General features: G+C 39.6%; 1 protein-coding gene across 1 annotated transcript in view; it reads right to left on the minus strand.

The window, feature by feature from the left end:
- il11ra (interleukin 11 receptor, alpha) overlaps window positions 1-4,826 on the minus strand; it is a 71,683-nt gene extending 66,857 nt beyond the window's left edge. Inside the window, exon 1 of the mRNA XM_047372596.1 lies at window positions 4,693-4,826. The gene's annotated coding sequence lies outside the window, so the exon portion shown is untranslated. The remainder of the gene's footprint in view (window positions 1-4,692) is intronic.
- Window positions 4,827-17,423: the final 12,597 nt, after the last annotated feature.

The raw sequence follows: 17,423 nt of genomic DNA on the forward strand, positions 1-17,423 counted from the left end.
CAAGGGCTGGCTCTTTTGTTTCTCCATCTCTCACACAGACACCAAGTGCAGTACGGCCTCAGACCTGGCAAGCTGCTCTCAAGTTCTTGGAGCAGATTTCTTTCTAATTTGGAGTTGATTGCTGTGGGCCCTCTGTGAGTGACTAGTGAAATATGAGTTTGGAGCGAGTATGGAGGCTTGGACTTTGTTTAGCGCTGTGTGCATTTGATTATATGAGCATCCAGGCACAAAGTGACTGGCCAGAATGAGTTTCTATCTTTACATATATACTGTATGTGCTTGTGTGGAGTCTGTATCAAGGCCTATGTGGAGCCAGAGTGTTTTTTTATTTTCCTGTGCACATGTGGTTTTTGGCCGGAGCTAGTGCAAAGACTCTGGGCAGTCTGCAGGGATTCAGGCAAAGCAAAAGGCAGAGTTGAATAATTAAGTTGCTAAATCCAGAGTAAATAAATTATCTGGAGGTAGTTTTCAGTTAAGCGAGTTGTTCCAAACTTGAACTAAAGTAAATAAGTCGGATAGTGTCCTTGTTCTGTAAAAATCATATTGTTTAGAACAACTGTCAGAGAGAGACGGAACTTTGGACTTTTTACAGAGAAGTGAAAAAGAAGTTTAAATCCTTAAATTTGCTTTCTATATTCTTACTGAATAATTTAGCCCCATTAGGTCCATCTTAAAAAGTACTGCAACAAGTAACTAGAGTGAATTCTCTTGATAAACGTGTTCCATGGAATTACAGTAAATGCAGAAGTTGACTCACTTGTTTGAGTCTATCAATTTCTGAATTCCTCCATGATACGAAAGCGGACTGCACAACTTCAAACTTTAGTTTGTCATCTTTAAATCCCTTCTTTTCTTTGTTTTTGGGCCTTGGTTGAAAAATAAAGTTTTATCTTCCATTAAAACCTTAACACTGTGGGTTCTTTTCCTCTTTATGAGGATGGATAAAGCCTCCATCAGTAAACATCCCATCTGTTTAAACTTTTTTCCAAAGGTTTTTTTAGCCTCATTGTTTGCAACAAAAAATATCCTAAATGTTCCCTCATAAAACCAACCTTTAATGACATGGGCAGACAATTAGAAGAGGCAAACAGAATGGTGGATGAAGTGTACATTTGTTTTATTGTAGGAGAGGTGTCCAGAATGTTTAAGAGTAGACTCTCTTAAAGGATATTCAACATGACAATCATCTTGGCTTGTTAGTCCAAACTCTTAAGTGTGACAGAGTACAGAACGTTTTGTGCTGCAGCTTTTCATCTGAATTGTAACGTGAAAATTAAAAGAGATGTGCATTAAAAGATAGGGAACAACGGAATAGCTGTTTTTTAGCCATAGCCAAGAAAGACATAAAATCAAGTGACTGGCCAAAGTTTTCCTGGATATGATAAAGCTCACTAGATATGGAGTTATGGATTTATCTCCTCTGAACAGGAGATTCCTCCCTCCACAAGTAATGTACTTGTGGCCTCATCTGCAGTACGCTGGAAGAAAGACTTAGATTACCAGTAGAATTACTGGTCGATCTACATTTTGACCCTCTCCTATGGCCATGATATATGAAGCATGCCTGTAAGAATGAGTTCCAGGGTACAACTGGCTGAAATAAGCTTCCTCAAAGGCGAGGATCACCTGAGCAGAGTCAATGGTTCTCTGCAAAGTCAGTTGAAGTGGTTGGGGCATCTGATCAGGATGCCTGTTGAGTGCCTCTCTTTGGAGGTTTTCCAGGCACGTTCCATGCAACAAATCCAGAACTTTATGGGGCGACTATCCCTTCTAGCCAGGAAGCACCTCTGGATCCATGAAAATAACCTGGATGGTGTTGATGGGTTTAGAGAACCTCCAAAACCCCATTTCAGATAAGCGGATGTATGGGGCCTCTTGCAGATGTACACAGCGTTTGTAATTTTATATTTTTATGTTTGATATACTGAACACCTGTCATAACTATACAGCCCCACCCTCTGTCAACCATAAACTGCTTAGTTTATCTGCCTAAGGGCAACATGTGGAAATGGGCTGATCAATATTTTTACAGCTGACAGAAAACCCAAACTACAGATTTCAGGGTCTTTTGGTTTTACTGCAACAAAGAAGTCCATCAGCAAAATGAGCTCCAATTGATCAAATCTCAGTCAAAAACTACCTCTTTTTTCATTGTTCAATGACAAACCTGAAGTTTTACAAATGTAAAAAATAAATAGTACTGGTAAAAACAGCTGGGTAACCCTGGGAAAGCTTAAACTAGCCAGTCTCGAATTTATCATATGTGCACAACAGAAGGCAAATTAAAGACTCTTGACACAATTCAAGAACTAGAATTCAAATCTCCAGTCGATTTGTTGAAAACAGTATATTCCTAAAAAGTGTTCTGGCCCATACATTCAACAGCACCAGAAACCAGACCCAGTTACCTTATCTGTGCAAACATACTTGGTAAATAAAGCTGCTTCTGACTCCATTTCAAGCTGCATCATTACTCTGAAGCACTGCAGATGCGTCTGGTATATAAACACCAGAGTTCTGACGTCAATTAGCAAGATTTGTTGGTCAAAATCAAATTCTGCCACTGATGGGTCCAGTTCCATGGTGAAATCTTTCTCCTATATTGCAGCGGGAACTTTCCTAACAACATTAAGCTGCAGCGGAGTAATTCTCCACCATGAACTTTGACCTATATGCTCATATTCATGAGGAGACATTAAAAAGCTGCATTAAACTGTTAAATAAGAAGTAACTACCTCACAGCAAAGTGTATTCTATTCTTTTAATTACTCATCTCACTGCTCTTACTCCTGGGACGCCCCCAGGTTTCATCTTTCTGCTTGGTGTATTTGCATTCCTGTCGAGCTCTATTTAAAGGCTATATCCCTGCACTGGTGAAAGGAATGCACATCTGCAGCGTAACCTCCATGCCATTGTGTCTATCATTCTCAGAGTGTTTGTTTCTAGTTGCGTATAGTCCTTTGACTTGCCCTGTGCTGTTGCCCTGCAAGAGCTTTGGCTGCGCAAAAGAATAAATATACAAGAAGTAAAGATCTGAATGGAGAGTAATCTTGTTTATTGCATCAATAGGTGTATTTGGTTGACTTAATATAAGAGTTTTATTTATACTCTGCCAAGAGAGTATCTGTGCATGAAGGTTTGAAACCAAGAAAGTAAATGAGAGACTGTAGTCGATAATCTTGAGTCAAAATACCACAGCAATAGGATATTTACACAAAACTAATTTTAACTAAATGTATAAAATGATCTAATTGCTTTTATTTCAAACAGAAAAGCAAAAAATATTCATAAAAGGCGTAACAGGTGCCATCATAATAAAAAAAGTCCGAGCTGGAGTCAAGGTAGACCCTATATATGTGCAAGAGCAAAAAGCTAGAGGTGGTGGAAATACTAAAAGACGCTGTGCTAAGCAAGCCAAGATTTTCTTTCTTATAAGTCAAGAAAATGTTTAGCAGCCTTTGTTCAGCAACAACAGGTGCGGAAGAGGCAAATGGATAAATTCTCTGGCCTTTCAAATAAAAAGACTTTAAACCTTAGCAACAGCATGACAAAATGTTTTAGCAGTTTTGAAATCGAATGTTTTTAACTATCAGCAAGTTTCATTTTGTTTTGTTCTTCTTAAAAACATGGCCATAGCTTATTGTTAAATATTTGGTCTGAGGAAACCATGTTTAATTTGCCTGAAGTTGAGGATTTTAAAATGAACAAACAGTTTGATAGTTACGGTTTTCAAGTATTTACATTTAAAACAAATCAACTGGTTTGATACATACGCACGTGTTTAATTATCCTGGCCAACTTCCATTAAACAACTGTTGACAATTTAGAAATTAATATCAGGATTTACATGTTTAATTTGAAAAATAATCAAAGCAGAATGCCTTTTTGCTTCTCTGTCTGCTTATAAAATGATAATATCATATTTTGCTGTACCATACATGATCTTGTTGGTGAATAAAAGGAAAGCTGCAAGTCATTAACTAACATTTATTTTAACCACTTAAAAAGGTAGCACATTCATCAAAGATCATTTGTTTAGTGTTTAATGTCAATATTTACAAAAAATAAATTAACTGAAATTAATAATTTTTTTACGGTTTTGGTTTACAACTTTTCACAACCTTCATAATAAATTAAAACATATGTAAATTACCCCAGACTTTCAACTTTTAAAAATATTTATCTGTCCTAGTTTTTAACCTAGATACGCTCTCAGTTTCATCTGAAAGTTATTTCATGGCGTTTTTCAGATTCAATCAGTTGTTCAGTTAGACAACCCTAAATGTTGCTAACATAAATAACACGAAAATAAAAACGTGACTTTCTTCAACCAAAAGTTGTTTATTTTAAATAAACTTTTAATAACAATAATAAAAAAAATGGTTTGACGTTTAAGCTAAAACGCTAATAAAACATGTTCAATAGAGAAACAAAATCTATCCACACTGAAAACTATGGCAAAATATTTTCAGAAGTTAATTTTGTTGGCCATTATATTAAATCTAGAAGCTAAAAACTATGGTTAACAGGAGTTCTTTATTGTACGGAGCGATACAACACAAGCTACCGTCATGTCATTCCGGTGAAGAGAGGCGGATAAAACTTTTCATCAACCCCTTCATGTGAACTGAGCCGCAGCCTCATAGCCGCTAAATCCTCCCTCCCCTGATTCGGAAAACTACTCAAACTCACCTTGGACAAACTCCGTGGGTCAAACGGGCATTATTATGTTGTCTCCTTCCATGGCTGGGATGTCGGCGAGCAGTTCTTCGGTTTACTGAAGACACAACACACTCGGACTAGTCTGCTGGAAAGCGACAAACTAGACGGGGATGAGAAATAGGAGGAGAAGGAGGAGGGCCAAAACGACGCAACGACGACTCTGCAGACGAAGTGGGCGTTTCCCAATCAGGGCGTTTCTCAACCACCAATCCTGATTGGACGAATGAAATCAAGCGCAGCACTTGATTTGACGAGCATATGACTCTGGGCGTAACTCAACAGCAACATATGATTGGACGAGTCCTTGTGCGCGTAACTCCACTGCAACATATGATTGGACGATAACAGGAAGGGATTTTTTTAATTGACGTTTGCCACTGGAGTTTATTAGGCCCGAGCAGGAAAACTGCAAGGGCCCATTGTAATCGCTCGAATTCTTATTATTATTATTTTTTCCGGGGACTTTTGGCAGGGCAATATGGGGACTTTGCCAAGCCCTTAGATGCACACGCTTTTACCCAAAATTGTCCCCCGCGTGAAATTTTCTTTCTTTAATGTCTTCATCAGTGGGCGTGGCCAAACCACTTAGCCACGCCCACAAACGTGAGATAGGCCAAACCGATCGTAGAGATCTGAAAATCGGCACAATGCTACAACTCCTCAAAACAAGAAAAAAAGTCTCTTGATGGTATGCCCTAAAATGCACAGGAAGTCGGCCATTTTGGGTCAAAGGCCGATTTTTGCCCGTTTTTCACTTTTACTCACCTCGAACTTTAACGAACTCCTCCTAGGGATTTTGAGCTATCGGGTTCATATTTGGTCAACATGCAGTTAAGGGATGGGGGATTAAAAGTTATGAAAATCTTGAGTTTTTGAGCATGTTTAGGGGGCGTGGCCGGGGCACAAACTTGGCGTTCGCACAAAAAGTGAAAAATGGCAATAACTTTCCAAAAAAAAATACAAATCACACCAAAGTTGGCATGAAGGAGGGCCTTCGGCTTCCCGACGATCCTATGGGGTCATATGCTGACATCATCAAAGCCACGCCCCCTCAGAACCGGAAGTCACTTTTTTCCCTTGGAAAGGTGCCTCTCTGACCCTCTTCACCCAATCAACTTGAATCTGTGTCAGAAGACAGATAACTAGTGGGTCTAACTTCGTTTGAAGCACAGTAACTTTTCATAAAAGGGCGTGGCCGTGGCGGCGCTGCGAAGTCAGATGTCACGCCATGGCCATACGTTTGGCTCTAATTTACATATAGATCATCTGATCTGCACCAAATTCAATGTGATTGATCCTTGTCCAGTCCCCAACAGAGATCTGATGACATATTCGGTGGGCGTGGCCTAATTCGTACACAGCGCCCCCTACAAAATTAGAAAAAATCAGCCCCAAGCCATGCTTTGACCGAGGAATCTGAAATTTGGTACACATATGTAACTTGTCAGGACCTACAAAAAACTCTATTGGAGCATTGGTCCAAACCCAACAGGAAGTCGGCCATTTTGGATTGAAGTTGCCATTTTGACCCAGTTTTGACCGTTTCTAGCACGCATATCTGAGCGAACTCCTCCTACAGCTTTTGACTTACAGACATCAAAATCACTCAGTATACTATTAAGGGAGTGGGGATTAAAAGTTATCAAAAGCTTTTTGATACATGAAAGCGTGTGGGAGTGACCACGCCTCAAAATATGACTTCTCGCCATAAAAGACTAAATTGATATAGCTCCTACAAGGAAAGTCACAGACACATGAAACCTTCTGGGATTGATCTGCCTCTATGACTGAACAATATTCACTGATCAGATGCTGACATCATTGATGCCCCGCCCCCTCAGAACAGGAAGTATTACGTTTTCCTTTACAGACTCAATGTTTGATGTTCTTCACCTAATCAATGTGAAACTGTCCCAAGTAACAGATAACATCATGGTCTTAGACAGTCGCCAGTACTTACTGCTTTAGCTGGACAGTGTGAATATGATGGCGTGGCGTATTATGATGTCACGCCACGGCAATACGTTTGCCTCTAAATTACACATGCATGGTCTGATTCACTCCAAACTGAATTTTCTTGATCTTTGTCAGCCCCCAAACAGCTCTATTGGATTACATTTAAATTTGGATCAATAGCGCCCCCTAGGACACTTCAAGGGCTATATCTCCCTCATACATCATCGGATCCACTTGAAATGTAGTATACATGATCATGATTTAATGATGGACATGTTGACACAGTCAATTGATTATGTCTTTTTAGCCCCACCCACAAACAAACAAGCGAGTGCAGCTTCCATCTGGAAGGTCAGATTTACTTGAAATTTTGAATGCTTTTTGCCAGAAAACTCTGCATGACCAAAGATCATATGACATGTTGCTCACAGTACCACTTAGTGACAATGTGTTGAAGTGAAGCGGTGTCATCGTCGGTGGCGTGTATGAGGCGATGCCAGGCTCCTGTGGTCGCTCGACAGCCCGAGTTGCGCTGAGGGGTGCGAGGGCCTTCAAAGCTGCTTGCAGGTTTCTAGTTAGGCCCGAGCAGGAAAACCGCAAGGGCCTATTGTAATCGCTCGAATTCTTATTATTATTCCGGGGACTTTTGCTGGGGCACTATGGGGACTTTGCCATATCCCAAAACTCACCAAATTCTACCCAAAATTTTCCCCCGCGTTAAATTTTTGTTCTTTAACGTCGTCGTCAGTGGGCGTGGCCAAAACATTTAGCCACGCCCACAAACGTGAGATAGGCCAAACCGTAAGTCGTACAGATCTGAAATTTGCACAATGCTAGAACTCCTCAAACCAAGAAAAAAAGTATCTTGGGGGTATGCCCTAAAATGCACAGGAAGTCGACCATTTTGGGTCAAAGGCCGATTTTTGCCCGTTTTTCACTTTTACTCACCTCGAACTTTAACGAACTCCTCCTAGGGATTTTCAGCTATCGGCTTCATATTTGGTCAATATGCAGTTAAGGCATGGGGGATTAAAAGTTATCAAAATTTTTAGTTTTCGGCCATGTTTAGGGGGTGTGGCCGGGGCACGAACTTGCCGTTCGCGCTCAAAGTGAAAAGATGCAATAACTTTCCCAAAGAAACGACAAATCAAACCAAAGTTGGCATGAAGGAGGACCTTTGGGTTCCCGATGATCCTATGGGGTCATATTCTGACATCATCAAAGCCACGCCCCCTGAAAACCGGAAGTCACTTTTTTCACTTGGAAAGGTGCATCTCTGACCCTCTTGACCCAATCAACTTGAAAGTGTGTCAGAAGACAGACAACTAGTGGCTCTAACTTCGATTGAAGCAAAGTGAGTTTTCATAAAAGGGCGTGGCCATGGCGGTGCAGCAAACTCAGACGTCACGCCATAGCCATACGTTTGCCTCTAATTTCCACATACATAATCTCATCTGCACCAAATTCAATGTGATTTAACCTTGTCCAGTCCCCAACAGAAATCTGATGACATATTTGGTGGGCGTGGCCTAATTCGTCCACAGCGCCCCCTAGAAGATTTAAAAAAATCAGCCCCAAGCCATGCTTTGACCGAGGAATCTGAAATTTGGTACACATCTGTAACTTCTTAGGACCTACAAAAAACTCTCTTGGAGCATTGGTCCAAACCCAACAGGAAGTCGGCCATTTTGGATTGAATTTGCCTTTTTGACCCTGTTTTGGGCGTTTCTAGCCCGCATATCTGAGCAAACTCCTCCTTCAGCTTTTGACTTTGAGACTTGAAAATCACTCAGTATAGTCTTAAGGCATTAGGGATTAAAAGTTATCAAAAGCTTTTTGATACATGAAAGCGTGTGGGAGTGACCACGCCTCAAAATATGACTTCTCGCCATAAAAGACTAAATTGATATAGCTCCTACAAGGAAAGTCACAGACACATGAAACTTTCTGGGATTGATCTGCCTCTACGCCTGAACAATATTCACTCATCACATTCTGACATCATCGAAGCCCCGCCCCCTGAGAACAGGAAGTACCACGTTTTCCTTTACAGAGTCAATGTTTTAATGTTCTTCACCTAATCAATGTGAAACTGTCCCAAGTAACAGATAACATGATGCTCTTAGACAGTCGACAGTACTTACTGCTTTAGCTGGAGGGTGTGAATATGATGGCGTGGCGAATTCTGATGTCACGCCATGGCCATACGTTTGCCTCTAAATTACACATGCATGGTCCCATTCACTCCAAACTGAATATTCTTGATCTTTGTCAGCCCCCAAACAGCTCTATTGGATTACATTTAAATTTGGATCAATAGCGCCTAGGACACTTCAAGGGCTATATCTCGCTCATTCATCATCGGATCCACTTGAAATGTAGTATACATGATCATGAGTTAATGATGGACATTTTGACACAGTCAATTGATGATGTTGTTTTAGCCCCGCCCACAAACAAACAAGCGACTGCAGCGTCCTTCTGGAAGGTCCTCCTTCATGCCAACTTTGGTGTGATTTGTATTTTTTTTTGGGAAAGTTATTGCAATTTTTCACTTTCAGTGCGAACGCCAAGTTCGTGCGCCGGCCACGCCCCCTAAACATGTTCAAAAACTCACGATTTTGATAACTTTTAATCCCCCATGCCTTAACTGCATATTGACCAAATATGAAGCCGATAGCTGAAAACCCCTAGGAGGAGTTCGTTAAAGTTCGAGGTGAGTAAAAGTGAAAAACGGGCAAAAATCGGCCTTTGACCCAAAATGGCCGACTTCCTGTGCATTTTAGGGCAAATTTCAGATCTGTACGACTTACGGTTTGGCCTATCTCACGTTTGGGGGCGTGGCTAAGTGGTTTAGCCACGCCCACTGACGACGACATTAAAGAACAAAAATATCACGCGGGGGACAATTTTGTGTAAAATTTGGTGAGTTTTGGGATATGGCAAAGTCCCCATTTTGCCCCGCCAAAAGTCCCCGGAATAATAATAAGAATTCGAGCGATTACAATAGGCCCTTGCAGTTTTCCTGCTCGGGCCTAATGAGAGTAGCTTGGAGACAAAGAATGGTACCCATGACTTCATATTTTCTTGTTCTTTTGAAGCAGTCACCTCTGATAAGTGATTACTGTCATTTTCAATTCAAATTCAAAAATACTTTATTAATTCCAAAGGGGAATTAATAAATGTAGTTGTAGCTCATATTATGCAGATTTCTTCAAAGAGTCATTGTAGATGCTGCTGGCTGTGGGCAGGAAGGATTTCCTGTAGGTCTGTCTTACAGCAGATCTGAAGAAGCCTGACTGAAGACACTCTGTTGTAGTAGGACAGTCTCATGAAGAGGATGTTCAGCGTTCTCCATAATGTTCTTCATTTTATGAAGAATCCTTCTTTGCACAATAATCTCCAGAGGTTCCAGAGGAGTCCCCAGAACAGAGGCAGCCTTCTTTATCAGCTTGTTGAGGTTTTTTAAGTCCCTGGCTCTGATGCTGCTTCCCCAGCAGATGATGGCAGAAAAGATCACACTCTCCACAACAGACTTATAGAAGATATGCAGCATCTTGCTGCAAACATGAGATTTCAGCAGCTGGAGCAGGTATTTTGGCTCACATCTCATTAGTGAACTGCTCCGGCTTTCCCAGGTTTGACACTTCTTCCCACTCCATGTTTCAGCTAAAACACAAGAGTAAGTTTAGTTTTAGCTTTTTGTTCTGGGTCATTATCTTATGGAGGACTTATGACCTTTGACTGAGACCAGGCAGCACACTTCGCTTTATATGCCATGATCTTTTATTGCAACCTTCATAGACTCAAGCCAACCTGTGGCAGATACATCCTACAAACCTATAACAGAAGTGAATCTTCTCATGTTCAACAACATATCAGTTCTTTCTTGGAAAGCTTAATTTGAACAGAGCTGGTGTAACTTGCCAGAAGATCCAGTGTTGTCTCACTTGTCCATATGATGATGTCTCAGCTCAGGAACCACACCTTTAGTATGAATATTAATGGAAAAGCCTCCCCACCTAAATACACACACAATTCTGATTTTAACATTAGTCTATGATGTAATGCAAACAGGATGTGAATCGGTCTACATTTCTAGATTAGTGTGTAGTTGTCAAATATAAATATATATATTTACAAACAATCTGCATTTTCTTTAAAAGCTGTAAATCATGCTGCTTTGTTTTCATTGGTTGTTCACACAATATTTTTTTTTGCTGTCAGTCCTATTATTTTTTCATTAACATAAAACTATTTACTGCAGAAAAATGCATTCCTATGAACCTCTTGTAAATTTTGATAACTGTGCATAAACTATGTAAAAAACTTAATGTGAATCTGTTCTGTTCATTAAAAAAAAAAATGTTTTTCACACGCATGCACTTACTTCATAATGTACTTAGCTTTATGTCAGGGTAAAGGCACATTATCTTTCAGATATATCTTCTAACAGTAATAATGACCATGCAGAACTGCCTCTTAATGTGCCAAAAATAAACGTAGTGATAAAGCTATTTGCTCTACACTGAAAAACTGTTGTATATTATAGACAAAGTCTAAAAATCATCACATTTCGACTCACTGACAGCCCACATCAAAGGCAGCAATAAGAGACAACATGAGGTTAAAGATGATTTATTTTACATCAAAACAATGTACAGGCATCACTTGGTGATGGTATACTTCTTACGTATCCCACATATCTTAAAAGTCTTCATAGCAACTATTATATATAAAAAACAAAAAACAAAAACATAGTATCATTAGGGTATTATTTCATGTGATGGAGGAAATTACAGTAGGAATCTGGGAAAGTAACCCTGCATCTATGGCACAGAAGTGGCTGCAGTACCCCGCTACAATCACGATTGAAACATACAGGGGTTGGACAATGAAACTGAAACACCTGGTTTTAGACCACAATAATTTATTAGTATGGTGTAGGGCCTCCTTTTGCAGCCAATACAGCGTCAATTTGTCTTGGGAATGACATATACAAGTCCTGCACAGTGGTCAGAGGGATTTTAAGCCATTCTTCTTGCAGGATAGTGGCCAGGTCACTACGTGATACTGGTGGAGGAAAACGTTTCCTGACTCGCTCCTCCGAAACACCCCAAAGTGGCTCAATCATTTTTAGACCTTGTGACTGTGCAGGCCATGGGAGATGTTCAACTTCACTTTCATGTTCATCAAACCAATCTTTCACCAGTCTTGCTATGTGTATTGGTGCATTGTCATCCTGATACACGGCACCACCTTCAGGATACAATGTTTGAGCCATTGGAGGCACATGGTCTTCAAGAATGGTTCAGTAGTGACGTGCCCATCTAGCACAAGTATTGGGCCAAGGGAATGCCACGATATGGCAGCCCAAACCATCACTGATCCACCCCCATGCTTCACTCTGGGCATGCAGTCTGGGTGGTACGCTTCTTTGGGGCTTCTCCACACCGTAACTCTCCCGGATGTGGGGAAAACAGTAAAGGTGGACTCATCAGAGAACAAAACATGTTTCACATTGTCCACAGCCCAAGATTTGCGCTCCTTGCACCATTTAAACTGACGTTTGGCATTGGCATGAGTGACCAAAGGTTAGGCTATAGCAGCCCGGCCATGTATATTGACTCTGTGGAGCTCCCGACGGACAGTTCTGGTGGAAACAGGAGAGTTGAGGTGCATATTTAATTTTGCAGTGATTTGGACAGCCGTGGTTTTATGTTTTTTGGATACAATCCAGGTTAGCACCCGAACATCCCTTTCAGACAGCTTCCTCTTGCGTCCACAGTTAATCCTGTTGGATGTGGTTCAACCTTCTTGGTGGTATGCTGACATTCCTGGATACCGTGGCTCTTGATACATCACAAAGACTTGCTGACTTGGTCACAGATGCGCCAGCAAGACGTGCACCAACAATTTGTCCTCTTTTGAACTCTGGTATGTCACCCATAATGTTGTGTGCATTTCAATATTTTGAGCGAAACTGTGCTCTTACCCTGCTAATTGAACCTTCACACTCTGCTCTTACTGGTGCAATGTGCAATCAATGAAGACTGGCTACCAGGCTGGTCCAATTTAGCCATGAAACCTCCCACACTAAAATGACAGGTGTTTCAGTTTCATTGTCCAACCCATGTAAGTGCGACAGATCACATTTCTTCACTTACATTTTAAACCTATACTTTTGACCTGTACTTTTTTACCTACAAATTTGTACATGTAGGCTTCATAATACAAACTGACAACATTAAAAATATAATTTCCAAAATTAACTTAATGACTGATTATTGCGTCACCTTCGTCCTGCGCTTCTCCGTACTTCATACAGGTTAGCTCTGTATATATACCTCCGTGAAAAACAGAGGACATAAAGCCAACCAATCACTGTTCGTGATCACGGAACGCCTACAGGTTGAGAAACCCCCACTTCGGTTGAGAAACGCCCACTTTTAGTGCACCCCTTTCAGTGCATCCGTCTGACGGATTTTCCTGCTTTTTCATTGGACGTGCTGGCTATCAATCACTGAAAGAATGGGCGGATCCTAACTGTAAAGGGATTATAGAGATTTATCCTAATTCTGATGGAATGGGAAAACAACGTGAGGGCTGCAGGGAAGAAAAATATGATAATATCAAGATTTTTGTGTTGTTTTTGCAAACTTTTGACCCCAAACATGTCGAGAAAACGTTATGGTCAACTTAATTTTTTTGAAATATATATTTTTAATGTATTGTTCGAATTTTCCAAAGTGCAATAAGTGTAAGCCATGTTTTCTATTAATCATGGGCATGAATGTCAAGTTATTTTTTTCTTTTTAAGGATTTATTTGAATTATGATTTTAATTCAGGGTCGAATAATAATACCGCAAGTGACCACAAATACTAGATAATAAAGAAAAAGTGCTGAGAGGAAACAAAATACATACCGACTAAACATATATATATGTATATATATATGTATATATATATACACAAGTGCCCACTAATATTGGGTTGGGTTTTGGTGTATATTTCTGTTCACTGTTCATTCTAACAATTTAGCAGCTGATTTAAAGCTTGTTGCCAGGTTTGTGTCAGGAAACCAATACATTTAAATGAAGTTTACCTATTCTGGTTTCAAACAATATAATACTGCACATACTGTCATGAATGGTGACAGTAGCAGCATGCAGTGAGGCTATTTCACTGCCAGTGGTACTGGTGAATCACAAAGTAGATGAAAAATTAAAAGGAAGAGGTCTCTCTTTAAATTCTTCTCTTTAAAATCAACAGATAGACAGTTAAAATTTGGACACTACTTGGTGTTCCAAAATGAACACACATAAGAATTGGCTTGGACTGGATGGTAGGCTAACGTTAATCTTCTTTCCAGATTACTATCCTCAGCCTATATTTAAATGTGTGTACTATGCTGGAACCATGACAGTTTAAAGAAGCTCTACCAGTTCTGCAAACAGAGTTGTCAAACCTAATTCTTTTTTGGGTTGAGCTGTAGAGTTGAGTATGTGGGTATCACTCATGAAAAAAACTTACATCCCCTTTGCCAATATAAAAAGCCTATTCTGCTATTTACTCTTCTTTGTTGTCAGCTACTGGAATGGCTGATTGAAGTTTAAAGAAACAAGACATGATGTTAATTTAACAATTTCTTCATTTAACAAACAAGGAACTCAGTAGTGTGTGAGAACTGTACTCAGTTACAACAGTCTGGCTTCTCCTTCTAATGCTAGTAACCGGTTTGGTCACACACAGTTGTGAGAAGGCATCCCATTCTTCAGGAAGTCTGTTTGTGTTTTCAAAGTGTTTGTGTTGGTCAGTCAGACAGGAACAGCATGCAGAGGCTTATCCTACACCTGTTCAATATGGTTGTGAGATCCATTGACCTCTAATGACCACTAGGCATTTTTCATTTTTCCAGTAGGAGACATAGTAGGAGATGCTGCCTCACACTATCACACTACCTCCACCAAACGTTGTTTGGTATTGGCAGAGAGAATTTGGCAAGTTTTTTTCATTGGTAGAACTCATATGCTGTACACTGCGTTTCAACATGCAGGGGAATTTTCCTTAAAAATGTGGGAGAATACACAGGCTTCCCAACAGTTTAACATTTATTGCCAGGAGTTAGGGGTACAACAATAATATGATTGACCAAACACATTATAAACTGTGGTTTCTCAATCACGGAGGGTGCTTGCAGTCTCTCCAGTGTTAAATGTGGTATTGGCTATTTCCAATTTAAATTACCTAATAAAATTTTACACTCTGAACTATGGAAAAAAGCTGAAAAGCAGACATGGCCAAAAAGATGGGGTAGTTCGAGCCCATTATAATTCTTGGCTCTAGCCAGAGACTATTGGAACAAGAAGTGCAGAGAAAACTATCCTCTGTGGAAACTGAAGTGAATGAAGATTAAATAGAAACAGCCCTAGTGAAGTCTCTGTAGGAGCTAGTAGTAACAAAAGGCATAAAACTGTAAGGAAATATGCAAAACTTATCTCAAGACAGAACAGACAAAAGAAGAGGTAACCCAGCTGTGACAGCCTGTGAGAGCTAAAGTGGTATTCTTCAGAGAAAGCAAGAGAACCACTGATCTAGACAACTCTGTTTGCTTCTTGTCATGAATGGAAACAAAAATAGCTTTCCTGTGTTTTCCCCAGATCTGGTCAAAATGTTGACCCTCTTCTGTGAGATGGCACCTTGATGCACTTCATTTATCTGGCTCACCTGTTGCTCACTGGGTACACACACTAATAAAATCCATTAGCGGTTCCATCACTCTACGCTCTGGTGGATGATAAACAGAATGACGGATGCATCTCATTATTTGAGTCAGTGACCTTTTATCTCCTGTGATAAATGTAGGTGGAGATGGAAAAACACATTTGTCATTTGCAAGTAAACTAATAAAATCCCACTATCTTCTCTTAGTTAGTGTTAATTGCGAAGATGTCATATTGAATTCCATCAAAACGTTTTATTTCCTGTCAGGCATTATTGTGATGGCTTTCATTTCAGGTTCATATACAGTACAGACCAAAGGTTTGGACACACCGTCTCATTCAAAGAGTTTTCTTTATTTTCATGACTATGAATATTGTAGCTTCAAACTGAAGGCATCAAAACTATGAATTAACACATGTGGAATTATATACTGAACAAAAAAGTGTGAAACAACTGAAAATATGTTTTATATTCTAGGTTCTTCAAAGTAGCCACCTTTAGCTTTGATTACTGCTCCGCACACTCTTGGCATTCTGTTGATGAGCTTCAAGAGGTAGTCACCTGAAATGGTTTTCCAACAGTCTTGAAGGAGTTCCCAGAGATGCTTAGCATTTGATGCTCATTTCACTTGTAATTCACAACAAATAAAAGATTTTTACTAACGTGAAGACATTTTTATTAACTTTATATGAACTTTAGAATTTTTACAAAATAAATACATTGAATAAATGAACTTATCCCTTTGTTATTTATAATCTTAGACTTCTACTATGCTTTACTATTACTGCAATTCTTTTAACCGGGTTACAATTTGATTAAGGTGTGCTGGAGCATAGATAAATCTACAAGTGGTGTGACACTGGCCCTGTCTCAGTGGCTAACATCCTTTTATATGAGTTATATGATGCTAGTTCAAAATGTTTGTAGTAAACTGTTTTAAATAAAACATTTCCTATATATATATATATTACCCATTGTTGTGCAACAGTGGTTTGGTTTGGCTATAAATAACTATTATTAAGTGCTAGGGGGAGTTATTAATAACTTTAGTAATTTTAATCACAATTATCAAGTCAGGGCACCACCTAATTATCAGGAAATAATTGCCAAGCAGCTCTTAGTCCCTGTCAGTTATTGTTTTATGATTACCTGCCTGGTGAGGTGTGGTATAATAGAACAATAGATGAAGGAGTAAATTCCTGAACCGGTGTTCTCAAACAGCTAGCCCTGCACACATAAACAGAATAAACACAAACAACGCCTCTCCAAAATACAGGAATTTATAAATAAAATGCTTCAACTTTCAGTTAAAATACTTCAGTCAAGAAACCTTTTTAACTAGGCTAGTAACATTCAATTAAACTACTGAGTAAAAATGAAAAGAACAAGGAAAAATAATAAATTATGGGACAAAAATGGTAAAAAAAGAAACTAAAAAACAGTATAGAAGTATAGAAAAAGAGTAATGGACTACCAAGTAATGAAAAAAACAAAACACAATGAAACAAATATTTAAATTGTTTTATTCAAAACAAATTTAATCTGCCCAGACACAACCTCTCAATGATCCGTTGTGATGAACAGTGAAACACTGGGTTTGGCAGGTCTAATGAACTAATGTCTATTCTGATAAGGTCTGCTCTGACTGGCTGCAGGATCAATGATGTCTTCCTCAGGGCAGTGGAAGGAAAAAAAAAAACATTTTTCATATTAGAGACAACCTATCTCTTTTTGGGGAATCTATGATTGGATTCTTTTGCCAGGAACTCAGACATTCAGTTTCAGGCGGCTAGCCCTATTTCCAGCCAGGGTACAGTCAGGGTTCAGCAGACCGTACTTTACTTTGGATCCAAGGTTTTTTGATGCTGACTGTTACTCAACCAGCGTGATCAAGATCTTCACATATGTGTCCTCCCCAAACATTGTTGCCAAGTCCGCTTATTGTAAGCGACTTTGGGCTTATGTTTTTCTAAAATCGCTTGCAAATCTTGTGAGTCACGGGTTGTGGTTTTTGGGGCTT

The sequence above is a fragment of the Girardinichthys multiradiatus genome, chromosome 8, assembly GCF_021462225.1.
Source record: "Girardinichthys multiradiatus isolate DD_20200921_A chromosome 8, DD_fGirMul_XY1, whole genome shotgun sequence".
NCBI classification, from domain to species: Eukaryota; Metazoa; Chordata; class Actinopteri; order Cyprinodontiformes; family Goodeidae; genus Girardinichthys; species Girardinichthys multiradiatus.